Consider the following 15,484-nt stretch of genomic DNA (forward strand, 5'->3'; position numbering starts at 1 on the left):
CTTTCCTGGAGGAGTAACTAAAACATACAGCTCACCAGTCTTCCATCTTGCCCCGCCTCCACTTGGGCATTTTTAACCCTCAGTTTCCTTATTTTTAAAATGAGGATGATATCCTCCTCAAAAGATTGTTGTAATGTAAATATGGAGGTGCCTAGTACAAAAGGATCTCTCTAACTTTTAGTACCTTTTCCACTTCAAGGATGGTAGTCTTCCAGGAATGCCTAAAGCTATTGGTTGGGCCAACCAAGCCAGTACCCAGGGTTTGAGGGAAGGTCCCTGCATTCTATTTACTTCTGCCCTTCTCTGGCCTCAAGGCTTAAGTCTGGTTGCCTTTGCTTTGTGAGGGTAGTTTTTAGTTTCACCTGCGTTTTCACAGCCTGCTGAGGTTTTTCCTCTATCCCCAAATAACAGTTTTTGAGTCTTTTTATGTGTCTTTGCTCAACAGCTGTTCTGTTTCTATGGGCTCTGAAATAAAGGCTACATTTTCAGAGTCTCCTGTCACTAATTTGGTTCTGTTTTTCTTGCTGTGTGAGTTGTTTACCTCCATGGGGCGGTTGGTAAGTGGTCTTTAGCTATCATTAGCTTAAGTCATTCATGTGTAGTTGAATTCTTAGGCAGCTCTAACTGACTGGGTAATTGATTTAAGTTAACTGTTGGCAAAGTGTTCCCAAAAGCGTTTTTTTTTTTTTTTTTTTTTGGTTAGTCCTGGGAACAGTTACTCTCACAGTCTTAAAATGGTGACTATCTTTGAGAAAGGAAAGAAGAACCTAGTTTACATTAAGGAAGGAAGGTGCTGCTTTTGCATCAGGCAAGGCATGAAACAAAAACAAAAAGGCTGTTCGTATTGACCAGATTGTTTCGCTAGGTGATGCTGTTTAGTGGGAAAGGAGACAGCAAGGCAGAGGGGTTCCAGGAAGGAAAAGATTAACCTCTGGTCATCAAGAAATGTGAGTGAATGAAATAGTTTGCAGGTCTCAGGAAGAACTTCCTATTTTCTTTGGTAGAGTTACTTGTTCACATCTTTCAAACTGGGTGGGGCAAGTTTTTGGAGGGTGGGAAGTACTGTTTAGTCCTAGAAGCCCTTCATTGGGCTTTTTGAGAGATCTTTTTGGATACCAGCCCCCCAAGAATAAAACAGATAGGAAGGGAAAGACCTTGATTCTCTGTCTCAGGTTTTATAACTTTGTAGATCACTCAAAGCTTTGCCAGTGATGGGGTATTAGATTACAGCACAAAGTGCTTCTAGATTGCCACCACCTTGTTCCTTGACATGTTGCCTTTGCAGTCTCATGACCTGGAAACCAAGTAAAGCAAAATAATGTTAAATGGGCTGATTCACATTTCTTAGGATTCCTACTCCTTTCAAAGCTCTGAACATGCAAAAATATTTGCTAAATAGTTAGCTGACTTTTCAGACTGAAACTTACTTGGGAGTGACTGTGGTCAACAACTAAAAATTAAAGATGCAAAGGAGATTCCCAAGAGGCAGATACTTTGTTATTTCTCAGCCTCCTTACAGGAATGTACTGTGGGTCAGTCAGCCTCTGTCATACTGTCAGGTGATATGGAATCACCAAAAGTTGAAATGGCATCCTGTCCAGGGGTCTTATCGGGGCCCATGAGCTTCTAGAACCTTTATTTCCCTAGAATTATATGCCAGATACTGTGTTTTGGGCATTTTTTCTGAAAAGAGGGTCTATAGTTTTTAGAAGATTCTCAAAGGAGTTTGTGACTCCATGTACAAGGTTGAGAATTGCTATTGCAGTCTGCCTGGTATCAGAAACCCTTCTGCATCATTCTTGCCTGTTTCTCCCATTTTCTGTACATTGTCAGGGGAATTCACCCAACTATTTTCAGAGGCAACCAATTTCCTTTCCCCTTTTAGAGTATAAATATATTTATTTTGAAAGGTGATTCACGTACATGGAAAAAAATTAGTATTAAAGCTATAAAATGAAAAGAAAGTCACTCTGCTATCCCCAGTTCATTCATCAGAGGTAAATACTATTTGATTTTGTTTTTATCTTGCCAGAACATTTTTATACATATAAAATATCTTTTTTAAAAACCTTTTACTATAAAAAATTTCCAACATATAGGAAAGTAAAAGAAATATTACCCATTTCCCATCACCCGGTTCAATAATTACCAATATATTGCTGAACTTATTTCATCGATACCTCTCCATACCTTACCCCTAGCTGGTTATTTTTTTTTTTACTTCAGGCTTATTGAAATATAATTTAATTCCATAAAATTGTAAGAGTATAATTCAGTGATTTTTAATAGATGTACAGACTTGTGCAACCACCAACACAGTGATACAATGTTTTAGAACATTTCCATCACCCCAAGTTCCTCTATGCCCACTTGTAGTGGGTGGCTGCTCCTATAACCAGCTGACCCTTGATCTGTTTTCTGTCTCTATAGATTTGCCTTTTCTGAGCATTTTATATAAATTTGCATCTGGCTTCTTTCACGTAGCATGTTTTTGAGGTTCACCTGTGTTGTAACGTAGATAAATATTCCTTTTTATTGATGAATAGTATTCCCTATTATATGGATACACTACTTTTGTTTATTCATTCCCCAATTAATGAGCATTTGCATGGTTTCCAATTTTGAACTGCTGTGTTTAAAGCAGCTGTGCATATTTGTGTACAAGTCATTGGATGGACATATATTTCCTTTTCTCTTGGGTAAATACCTAGGATTAGAATTGCTCTATAGGTTGATAAGTTTGTGTTTAATTTTAAGAAACTGCCAAACCGTTTTCCAAAATGGTTGTACCATTTTACATTCCCACCAACAATATATGAGCATGCCAGTTTTCTCCACATCTTCATCAACCCTTGTTAATGTCTATCATTTTGAGTTTAGCCATTCTAGTAGGTATATAGTGATACCTCATTGTGGTTTTGATTTGCATTTCCCTAATGACTAATGATGTTGAACATCATTTAATATACTTATTAGCTATCTGTATATCCATCTGTATATGGATTGTTTGTCTCAGTATTATGTTTTAAGAGTTCTTTATATATTCTAGATACAAGTCCCTTATCAGATATGTGCTTTGCAAAGATTTTTCTCCATTTCTGTGGCTTGCCTTTCATTTTCTTAATGGTATCTTTTAAAGCATGAAAGTTTAAAATTTTTATGAAATAGAATTTATCAACTTTCTCTTATTAATTGTGCCTGCTATTATATTTAAGACATCTTTGCCTAACCCAAGGTCATGAATATTTTCTCCTATCTTTTTTCCTAGAAGTTTTATAGTTTTAGCTTTTATATTTAGGTCTTTGATCCATTTTGAATTAATTTGCATGTGTGTGTGAGGTCTCTTTTGCATATGGATACCCAGTTGTCCAAGCGCCATTTGTTGAAAAGAACTGTCCTTTCCCTATTGAATTCCCTTGGCAACCTTGTTGAAAATCAATTTATTGTAAATGTAAGGATTTGTATCTACAGTCTCTCAATTCTGTTCCATTGCTCTATATGCCTGTTCTTACCACACTTTTGATATCTGTAGCTTTATAATATGTTTAGAAGTTGTGTAGTATAAATCCTCAAATTTTGTTTTTTTTTTAAAGTTGTTTTGGATTGAGTCCTTTTTATTTCTATATATATTTTTAAGATCACCTCTTCAGTTTCTACAAAAAAGCCTGCTGGAATTTTAATAGAGATTGCATTAAACCTGTAGAACACTTTGGGGAGAATTGCCATCCTAACTATTGAGTCTTCCAATCCATGAACAAAGAGTATCTCCAATTACTTAGATCTTTCACTTCTTTTAGCAATGTTTTATGATTTTCAGTATTCAAGTCATTTAAAAATATTAATTCCTAAGTATTTTATTATTTTTCATGCTATTGTAAATGGAACTGTTTTCTTAATTTTATTTTTGGATTGTTTGTTGCTAGTATGTAGAAATACAATTGATTTTTACGTATTGACCTTGTATTCTGTGATCTTGCTTGACTTGTTAATTAGTTCTAGTAGTTGTTTTGTGGATTCCTTAGGATTTTCTACATAGCGATCATGTGATCTGCAAATAAAGACACATTTACTTGTCTTTCTAGTCTGAATGGCTTTAATTAATTAATTTACTTCAGTGCACTGGCTTATTCCTGATCTTAGGGGGAAAGCATTGTCTTTTTTTTTTTTTTTTTTTAATCATCATTTTATTGAGATATATTCACATACCACGCAGTCATACAAAACAAATTGTACTTTCGATTGTTTACAGTACCATTACATAGTTGTACATTCATCACCTAAATCAATCCCTGACACCTTCATTAGCACACACACAAAAATAACAAGAATAATAATTAGAGTGAAAAAGAGCAATTGAAGTAAAAAAGAACACTGGGTACCTTTGTCTGTTTGTTTCCTTCCCCTACTTTTCTTTTTTTTTTTCTTTTTTTTTTTTTTTTTTTAATCATCATTTTATTGAGATATATTCACATACCACGCAGTCATACAAAACAAATTGTACTTTCGATTGTTTACAGTACCATTACATAGTTGTACATTCATCACCTAAATCAATCCCTGACACCTTCATTAGCACACACACAAAAATAACAAGAATAATAATTAGAGTGAAAAAGAGCAATTGAAGTAAAAAAGAACACTAGGTACCTTTGTCTGTTTGTTTGCTTCCCCTACTTTTCTACACATCCATCCATAAACTAGACAAAGTGGAGTTTGGTCCTTATGGCATTCCCAATCCCACTGTCACCCCTCATAAGCTACATTTTTATACAACTGTCTTCGAGATTCATGGGTTCTGGGTTGTAGTTTAATAGTTTCAGGTATCCACCTCCAGCTACCCCAATTCTTTAGAACCTAAAAAAGGTTGTCTAAAGTGTGCGTAAGAGTGCCCACCAGAGTGATCTCTCGGCTCGTTTTGGAATCTCTCTGCCACTGAAGCTTATTTCATTTCCTTTCACATCCCCCTTTTGGTCAAGAAGATGTTCTCCGTCCCACGATGCCGGGTCTACATTCCTCCCCGGGAGTCATATTCCACGTTGCCAGGGAGATTCACTTCCCTGGGTGTCTGATCCCACGTAGGGGGGAGGGCAGTGATTTCACCTTTCAAGTTGGCTTAGCCAGAGAGAGAGGGCCACATCTGAGCAACAAAGAGGCATTCAGGAGGAGACTCTTAGGCACAAATACAGGGAGGCCTAGCCTCTCCTTTGCAGCAACCGTCTTCCCAAGGGTAAAACTTATGGTAGAGGGCTCAACCCATCAAACCACCAGTCCCCTATGTCTGTGGTCATGTTAGCAACCATGGAGGTGGGGTAGGCGAATACCCCTGCATTCTCCACAGGCTCCTCAAGGGGGCACTACATCTTTTTTTTTTTTTTTTCCTTGTTTGTCTTTTTTCTTTTTTTTTTTTTTTTTTTAACTTTCCCTTCTTTTTTCAAATCAACTGTATGAAAAAAAAAGTTAAAAAGAAAACAAACATACAATAAAAGAATATTTCAAAGAGACCATAGCAAGGGAGTAAGAAAAAGACAACTAACCTAAGATAACTGCTTAACTTCCAACATGTTCCTACTTTACCCCAAGAAAGTTACATAATATAGCAACATTTCAGTGAACTTGTTCCTACTACATCCATCAGAAATTAACAGACCATAGTCATTTCTGGGCATCCCCAGAACGTTAAATAGCTTATCTGTTCTTCTTGGATTATTGTTCCCCCTTCCTTAATTGCTCTCTACTGCTAGTTCCCCTACATTCTACATTATAAACCATTTGTTTTACATTTTTCAAAGTTCACATTAGTGGTAGCATATAATATTTCTCTTTTTGTGCCTGGCTTATTTCGCTCAGCATTATGTCTTCAAGGTTCATCCATGTTGTCATATGTTTCACCAGATCGTTCCTTCTTACTGCCGCGTAGTATTCCATCGTGTGTATATACCACATTTTATTTATCCACTCATCTGTTGAAGGACATTTGGGTTGTTTCCATCTCTTGGCAATTGTGAATAATGCTGCTATGAACATTGGCGTGCAGATATCTGTTCGTGTCACTGCTTTCCGATCTTCCGGGTATATACCGAGAAGTGCAATCGCTGGATCGAATGGTAGCTCTATATCTAGTTTTCTAAGGAACTGCCAGACTGACTTCCAGAGTGGCTGAACCATTATACAGTCCCACCAACAATGAATAAGAGTTCCAATTTCTCCACATCCCCTCCAGCATTTGTAGTTTCCTGTTTGTTTAATGGCAGCCATTCTAACCGGTGTTAGATGGTATCTCATTGTGGTCTTAATTTGCATCTCTCTAATAGCTAGTGAAGCTGAACATTTTTTCATGTGTTTCTTGGCCATTTGTATTTCCTCTTCAGAGAACTGTCTTTTCATATCTTTTGCCCATTTTATAATTGGGCTGTCTGTACTATTGTCATTGAGTTGTAGGATTTCTTTGTATATGCAAGATATCAGTCTTTTGTCAGATACATGGTTTCCAAAAATTTTTTCCCATTGAGTTGGCTGCCTCTTTACCTTTTTGAGAAATTCCTTTGAGGTGCAGAAACTTCTAAGCTTGAGGAGTTCCCATTTATCTATTTTCTCTTTTGTTGCTTGTGCTTTGGGTGTAAAGTCTAGGAAGTGGCCTCCTAATACAAGGTCTTGAAGGTGTTTTCCTACATTATCTTCTAGGAGTTTTATGGTACTTTCTTTTATATTGAGATCTTTGGTCCATTTTGAGTTAATTTTTGTGTAGGGGGTGAGGTAGGGGTCCTCTTTCATTCTTTTGGATATGGATATCCAACTCTCCCACCCCCATTTGTTGAAAAGACAATTATGGCTCAGTTCGGTGACTTTGGGGGCCTTATCAAAGATCAGTCGGCCATAGATCTGAGGGTCTATCTCTGAATTCTCAATTCGATTCCATTGATCTATATGTCTATCTTTGTGCCAGTACCATGCTGTTTTGGCAACTGTGGCTTTATAATAAGCTTCAAAGTCAGGGAGTGTAAGTCCTCCCACTTCGTTTTTCTTTTTTAGAGTGTCTTTAGCAATTCGAGGCATCTTCCCTTTCCAAATAAATTTGATAACTAGCTTTTCCAAGTCTGCAAAGTAGGTTGTTGGAATTTTGATTGGGATTGCATTGAATCTGTAGATGAGTTTGGGTAGAATTGACATCTTAATGACATTTAGCCTTCCTATCCATGAACATGGAATATTTTTCCATCTTTTAAGGTCCCCTTCTATTTCTTTTAGTAGAGTTATGTAGTTTTCTTTGTATAGGTCTTTTACATCTTTGGTTAAGTTTATTCCTAGGTACTTGATTTTTTTAGTTGCTATTGAAAATGGTATCTTTTTCTTGAGTGTCTCTTCAGTTTGTTCATTTCTAGCATATAGAAACATTACTGACTTATGTGCATTAATCTTGTATCCCACTACTTTGCTAAATTTGTTTATTAGCTCTAGTAGGTGTATCGTTGATTTCTCAGGGTTTTCTAGATATAAGATCATATCATCTGCAAACAATGACAGTTTTACTTCTTCTTTTCCAATTTGGATGCCTTTTATTTCTTTGTCTTGCCGGATTGCCCTGGCTAGCACTTCCAGCACAATGTTGAATAACAGTGGTGACAGCGGGCATCCTTGTCTTGTTCCTGATCTTAGAGGGAAGGCTTTCAGTCTCTCACCATTGAGTACTATGCTGGCTGTGGGTTTTTCATATATGCTCTTTATCATGTTGAGGAAGTTTCCTTCAATTCCTACCTTTTGAAGTGTTTTTATCAAAAAGGGATGTTGGATTTTGTCAAATGCTTTTTCAGCATCTATTGAGATGATCAATTGATTTTTCCCTTTCGAGTTTTTAATGTGTTGTAATACATTGATTGTTTTTCTTATGTTGAACCATCCTTGCATGCCTGGAATGAACCCCACTTGGTCATGGTGTATGATTTTTTTAATGTGTCTTTGGATTCGATTTGCAAGTATTTTGTTGAGGATTTTTGCATCTATATTCATTAGGGAGATTGGCCGGTAGTTTTCCTTTTTTGTAGCATCTTTGCCTGGTTTTGGTATTAGATTGATGTTAGCTTCATAAAATGAGTTAGGTAGTGTTCCATTTTTTTCAATGTTTTGAAAGAGTTTGAGTAAGATTGGTGTCAGTTCTTTCTGGAAAGTTTGGTAGAATTCCCCTGTGAAGCCATCTGGCCCTGGGCATTTATTTGTGGGAAGATTTTTGATGACTGATTGGATCTCTTTGCTTGTGATGGGTTGGTTGAGGTCTTCTATTTCTTCTCTGGTCAGTCTAGGTTGTTCATATGTTTCCAGGAAATTGTCCATTTCTTCTACATTATCCAGTTTGTTGCCATACAGTTGTTCATAATATCCTCTTATAATTTTTTTAATTTCTTCAGGATCTGCAGTTATGTCACCTTTTTCATTCATTATTTTGTTTATATGGGTCTTCTCTCTTTTTGATTTTGTCAGTCTAGCTAGGGGCTTGTCAATCTTGTTGATCTTCTCAAAGAACCAACTTTTGGTGATATTTATCCTTTCTATTGTTTTTTTGTTCTCTATGTCATTTATTTCTGCTTTAATCCTTGTTATTTCTTTTCTTGTACTTGGTTTAGGATTGGTTTGCTGTTCATTTTCTAGCTTCTTCAGTTGATCCATTAGTTCTTTGATTTTGGCTCTTTCTTCCTTTTTAATATATGCGTTTAGTGCTATAAATTTCCCCCTTAGCACTGCTTTTGCTGCATCCCATAGGTTTTGGTATGTTGTGTTCTCATTTTCATTCGTCTCTATATATTTAGCAATTTCTCTTGCTATTTCTTCTTTAACCCACTGATTGTTTAGGAGTGTGTTGTTTAACCTCCAGGTATTTGTGAATTTTCTAAGTCTCTGATGGTTATTGACTTCTAATTGTATTCCATTGTGGTCAGAGAATGTGCTTTGAATAATTTCAATCTTTTTAAATTTATTGAGGCTTGTTTTATGTCCCAGCATATGATCTATTCTGGAGAAAGTTCCGTGAGCACTAGAAAAGTATGTGTATCCTGGTGATTTGGGATGTAATGTCCTGTAGATGTCTGTTAAATCTAATTCATTTATCAGATTGTTTAGGTTTTCAATTTCCTTATTGGTCTTCTGTCTGGTTGATCTATCTATAGGAGAGAGTGATGTGTTGAAGTCTCCCACAATTATTGTGGAAACATCAATTGCTTCCTTTAGTTTTGCCAATGTTTCTCTCATGTATTTTGTGGCACCTTGATTGGGTGCATAGACATTTACGATTGTTATTTCTTCTTGCTGAATTGCCCCTTTTATTAGTATGTAGTGGCCTTCTTTGTCTCTCAAAACATCCCTGCATTTGAAGTCTATTTTATCTGAGATTAATATTGCTACACCTGCTTTCTTTTGGCTGTAGCTTGCATGAAATATTTTTTTCCATCCTTTCACTTTCAGTTTCTTTGTGTCCCTGTGTCTAAGATGAGTCTCTTGTATGCAACATATTGATGGTTCATTTTTTTTGATCCATTCTGCGAATCTATATCTTTTAATTGGGGAGTTTAATCCATTTACATTCAACGTTAAAACCGTGAAGGCATTTCTTGAATCGGCCATCTTATCCTTTGGATTATGTTTGCCATATTTTTCCCTCTCTCTATTAATATCCTTTATTGTACCCATACCGAATCTCTTTAGTACTGAACCTTTCTCCAAGTCTCTCTGTCCTGTCTTTGTTTCTCTGTCTGTAGGGCTCCCTTTAGTATCTCCAGTAGGGCAGGTCTCTTGTTAGCAAATTCTCTCAGCATTTGTTTGTCTGTGAAAAATTTAAGCTCTCCCTCAAATTTGAAGGAGAGCTTTGCTGGATAAAGTATTCTTGGCTGGAAATTCCTCTCACTCAGAATTTTAAATATATCGTGCCACTGCCTTCTCGCCTCCATGGTGGCTGCTGAGTAGTCACTACTTAGTCTTATGCTGTTTCCTTTGTATGTGGTGAATTGCTTTTCTCTTGCTGCTTTCAGAACTTGCTCCTTCTCTTCTATGTTTGACAGTGTGATCAGTATATGTCTCGGAGTGGGTTTTTTTGGATTTATTCTATTTGGAGTTCGCTGAGCATTTATGATTTGTGTATTTATGTTGTTTAGAAGATTTGGGAAGTTTTCCCCAACAATTTCTTTGAATACTCTTCCTAGACCTTTACCCTTTTCTTCCCCTTCTGGGACACCAATGAGTCTTATATTTGGACGTTTCATATTATCTATCATATCCCTGAGGTCCATTTCGAGTTTTTCAATTTTTTTCCCCATTCTTTCTTTTATGCTTTCATTTTCCATTCTGTCATCTTCCAGGTCACTGATTCGTTGTTCAACTTCCTCTAGTCTTGTACTATGAGTGTCCAGAATCTTTTTAATTTGGTCAACAGTTTCTTTAATTTCCATAAGATCATCCATTTTTTTATTTAGTCTTGCAATGTCTTCTTTATGCTCTTCTAGGGTCTTCTTGATTTCCTTCATATTCCGTACTATGGTCTCATTGTTCATCTTTAGTTCTTTGAGTAGCTGCTCTAGGTGTGTCTCTTCTGGTCTTTTGATTTGGGTGCTTGGGCTTGGGTTATCCATATCATCTGGTTTTTTCATATGCTTTATAATTTTCTGTTGTTTTTGGCCTCGTGGCATTTGCTGAACTTGATAGGGTTCTTTTAGGGTTTGTAGACCAGTTGAAGTCCTTATCTCTAATTTATCAGATCTACAGCTTCGTGGAGTACACTTTCTCTAACTAACCAGCAGGTGGCGTCCACGAGCCACCTGTTCTCCACAAGCCAGATCTCCCCTGCTTAGCCTTTTTGGTGAGTGGGGGAGTGAGTCTTGTGGGGCCCAATTGGTGTACCAAGCTTGCGTGTGTAGTTGGTGTTGCCTGCCCTGTATGTGGGGCGTGTTTCTGGGCAGTCGGGGAGGGGGGGTGGCCCTAACAATCAAATCTCCCTGATGATCCTAGAGTTTTAAAGCTACTGCAATAGTCTAATCCTTCAGTTCAGTCCTGCCACAGTTTGTCTCTGCCACTGACCCACAAGTCTTTGGTATTGGCGTATGGCTCCTGAGACTTGCAAGTGGGCCCCTCTTCCAGGCTGTGCACCCCGGGTCCTCTGTTGAGGGATGACTGTGCTATGTCACAGGTGAGTGCCGTCCCCCCAGGGCAGTTCTGGGCTGCTGGGCTGTGTTGGGAGGCTCCCAGTCTGCTCAAATGATGGCTGAATGGGGCTCTGTTAATTCACACTGCTCCCCCTTCCCAGCTCTGGGACATTCAGCTGAGGTTGCAGGGAAGGCTAATGTCCACGCCCAGTTTTGTCGCATTGTCTTTTAACCATTAAGTATGTTGTTAACTCTGGGTTTTCATACATGCTCTTAATCTACTTGAGAAAGTTTGTTTAGAGCTTTTGTTATGAATGGGTGTTGGATTTTGTCAGTTGCTTTTTCTACATCCATTGAGGTGGTTATGTATTTTTTTCTCCATTAATATGGTTTATTGTATTAATTGGTTTTCATGCATTAAACCAATATTACATTCCTATGATAAACCCTACTTGGTGATAATGCATAAACCTTTTTATATGTTGCTGGATTCAATTTCCTAATACTTTGTTAAGGATTTTTCCATCTTTGCTCATGAGGGATATTGATCTTTAGTTTCCTTTTCTTGTGCTTTATCAGGCTTTGGTACATGCTTTTTAAAAATTTATTTAGACAAATAATAACATAATATTATGTTTTCATTACTGTGTATGGGTTACACATACTATTGTGTATGTGTACATTATGTGTTTCTGTGTATCTTGCTTTTTTTTTTTTTTTACCACGTAATGATTTATATTGGCAAGTAGTTCTACCTTCAGTTTAAATATTGATTGCTAAATTGGCCTCCTCAAACACTGCCCCAATTTACCCATATCTAGCGTAATCAGACTTTTTAAAATTTAGTGACTCTGCTAGGTTAAAAAATTAGATGTCATTATTTTGATTTGCATTTTTAAAATTGTGAATGATGTTGAGCATCTTTTTGTGTTTGGCCATTTGAGCTTTTTTCTTTATTTTTTTAATTGCCCATTCATATCCTTTTGGGTTATTTGTCCTTTATTGGTTTGTAAGAACTCTTTGCATATTGAAGAAATTAGCCCCTTGCTGGGTGTGTAGATATTTTTACTTAATTTAGCTTTTTACTTTTTCATTTTCATCCTTCATACATCCTTTTCCTTTATAGCTTCTGATTTTGTTTCACTCTTGGAAAGATTTCCATGTCAAAATTACTTAAAACCACATCCATATTTTCTTCTAATACTTCTATTTCAGTTTGTATTTTTAGTTCTTCCCTGTCTTCTCTAATACCAAACAATTTAGATAGCTCTATAATATATTTTAGTATTTAGTTAGAACTATTCTGCCTTCTTGTTTTTCAAAATAATCCTGAAGCAAAGGATAAATATCAAACTGACTACAGTGGATTAATAGAGGAAAACCGTTGGATTGGGGGAGGGACAAGGGAGACAAAGAATTGGAAAGGAAAAGAATTGGAGAGGGATGGTCAAGGGAGACAAAAAGCAATGTAATCTGTGGCAGCACAGTTCTTCTTTGGACATCTCTGATGATGACCTTAAATTGTCCCTGAACATGACCCCCACCTGAGTGACAGACCTGTGATCACTCACTGGGCCAGGTTTGGTGCAAGTGGACTTTCTTCACTCTGCAGATAATGTCACTTTTCCTCTCTGAACCCCTGGATTTATCCCTGAGATTCTTTCAGAAAATGTCTTTATTAAATTCAGTTTTGAGTGAAAATTTTGCCTTGATTTTTCTGCTCTTAGGTTGCTTGGATTAATGGAATGTCCTGTATTTTCAACAGAATCATGAACTTCTTGAGTTTCAAGGGAGGTCCTAAAGCTTCTGGTTCACCCTCCTCACCAGGGCAGGGTATTGTCTGCCACCTCCTTCCCATGGTCATCAGCTTCTGAGTGGCTCATGGTGATATCCTTTCCTTGGCTGAATAGCTGTCTTGTTGGAAGCTTCCTTAGATTGATCCCACATTCCCTTCCTTGCAGGGTACTCATTGGTTCTGCCTTCCAGTGCAACCCAGAACAAGGCCACCCTACTTTATCAAGCACCTACTGTGTGCCGAGTGCTTTGTGTACTTGATTTAATCCCCACCACCACCACCCTGCCCTTCCTTATTTTACAGATAAGAAACCTGAGGCTCAAAGAGTTAATAAAAAACTTGCCCAAGTCACACAGCCAGAAAGTAGTGGGTCTGAGATTTGAACTCATGTCTTTATTGCCCCCAAGGCCTGTGCTGTTTCCACCATACCAGTGTTTTCCAAGTGTGATCCTGAGATCAGCTGTATCAGCATCTCCTGGGAACTTGTTAGAAATGCAAATTCTAGTGTCCTGCCCCAGACCTAAAGGCACTCTGGAGGTGGGACCCGGGAATCTGTTTCAAAAATTTGAAAACCACTGCCTACCATTCTGATTTCCCACCTGGCTGCTGCTCCTCTTCACACTTGACCAAGAATTTATAAATGACTTCATTTATCCTTATTAGATATCAAATCTAGACACCTATCTTAATGTCTCTGGAGCAGAAATGTACTGCATTCACCCCCTCTCCCCCAAAACACACACACACACACACACCTGACTTTAAAACCACTTCCTTGCTTAAAATTCTTCAGTGTCTTCCCATTGCACTGAGGACAAACTCCACACTCTTCAATGTGGCTTTGTGTGAGGTATCCCTCACCTGTTTTCTAGCCTCCCGTCTCTCACAGATCTGTTTGTGCTTGCTACTCAAAGGATGGTTCTTGGATCAGAAATAGCCTCTTCTTGGAACTTGTTACAGATGCAGAATCTTAGGTTCCACCCTGGACCTACCAATAGAAAATCTGCATTAACAGGGTCTCCAGATGATGGAATTTTGAGAAGTACTAGCCTACGCTTCACTTGCCAAAAACTCCTTATAGTTGCCACCAGGCTTTTGTGTCTGTTATTTTCTCTTCCTGGTATACCAATTCTCCTCCCTTCGCTTTCCTCTTCCTTCAGGCCTTAGAATAGACTTGAGTTCCCCAAGAGCAGGTATGTTGCTCCTCCTGTAGACTCCCAACATACTGTCCTTAGCCCACTCATAGCATCTGGGATCTAGTGTTGTGACTTGTCTCTGTCTCCCAACTGCTGAAAGCTCCTCAGGGATATGCATGATGTGAGGCTGACACAGTGCCTGTACTGGTAAGAGCTGGAACTTTGGGGTCAAACTACCGGGGTTCGAATCCTGGTTCAGCCATGCTAGTAGCTTTGTAACCTTAAGCAAGTTATGTCACCTCTTTGGGCCTCATTTTCCTTGTCTGTGAAATGGGAATAATAATTTCTTACCTCATAGAATTGTTGTGAAGATTGAGTCACTGCATGAAAAGAAACTGGAGCTGTTGCAGGCACATACTCAGTATTCAGTATATATTACCTGTCATTGTTATCAACGTCAACATTCTGTGCTCCTCATCTTATAACATGGCTCACATGCCGTGCCGCTTCCTCACGTACCTGTTCCTCCACGTCCTGGTTAGGTGACCTTGAGCAAGTTGTTTAATCTTTGGATCTTGGTTTAACTGGCAATAATCTATGAAATGATAACAAAAATCCCTAGATAGTTGTAGTTGTGAGGATGATAAAAATCAGTGTTTGTAAAGTGCTTAGCACAGACCAAGGACTCCATAAATGGAAGGAAGAGACCATAGCTGCCATAGTGCCTTGCACTTTGTAGATCTTCAGTGAGTCTGTGGCTTCTTGTTGATTGTAGCATTTTATCACCAGGGTGAGCATTATCCTCACTACTGTGTCTTTTTGTTTTTGTTTCGGGTGTGTGTGTACTTGTTCCATTGGCTTGAGACTTTGGAACAAAAGTGTATGGAAGTATTTCAGGGTTTGCTTTTTATTCCTCTGCAACCTGAGCTCTCAGGAAGCCCTTGCGTTTCCCAGGGTGGTGTATCTTAGCTAAGATTGGAGGATTCTGTTTCAAAAGAATGTAGAACTGGAGTCAACTTCTTAGATTTAATTGGCTTGATAACTCGAGGAGATTGTAATCCTTTGCCCTGGCTTCATATCACATTATCAGATAAGGCACAGAGGTCAGGTGTCCAGCTTCTTGGGAGGGGAAAGTCAGAACACACATATATATATGTGTTTTAATAATTCAATTTTATTGAGATATATTCACATACATTTATTTTTGAATAGTAAGAAATAATAACAGTACCTACAGAAGGATAATGATTTACTGGTTATTAAGTGTTTTTAGGTCCATGTTCTCTTTTGATCCCCACTTCTACCATATGAATCCATCCTAGTAATTGAGGCACAGAGCCCAGCAAAGTTGACCACCCAAGGCTGCACACATGAGGGCTAGGGCTAAAACTCCCCGCCCTTACTTTGGGGCCACAGGCTCAGTGCTTTCCCCT

General features: G+C 38.0%; 1 protein-coding gene across 2 annotated transcripts in view; it reads left to right on the forward strand.

The window, feature by feature from the left end:
• Positions 1-15,484, forward strand: part of TM9SF4 (transmembrane 9 superfamily member 4) — a 75,621-nt gene that overhangs the window by 14,365 nt on the left and 45,772 nt on the right. The gene's annotated exons all lie outside the window — the stretch shown is intronic.

Source organism: Choloepus didactylus, chromosome 19 (assembly GCF_015220235.1).
Source record: "Choloepus didactylus isolate mChoDid1 chromosome 19, mChoDid1.pri, whole genome shotgun sequence".
NCBI lineage: Eukaryota > Metazoa > Chordata > Mammalia > Pilosa > Megalonychidae > Choloepus > Choloepus didactylus.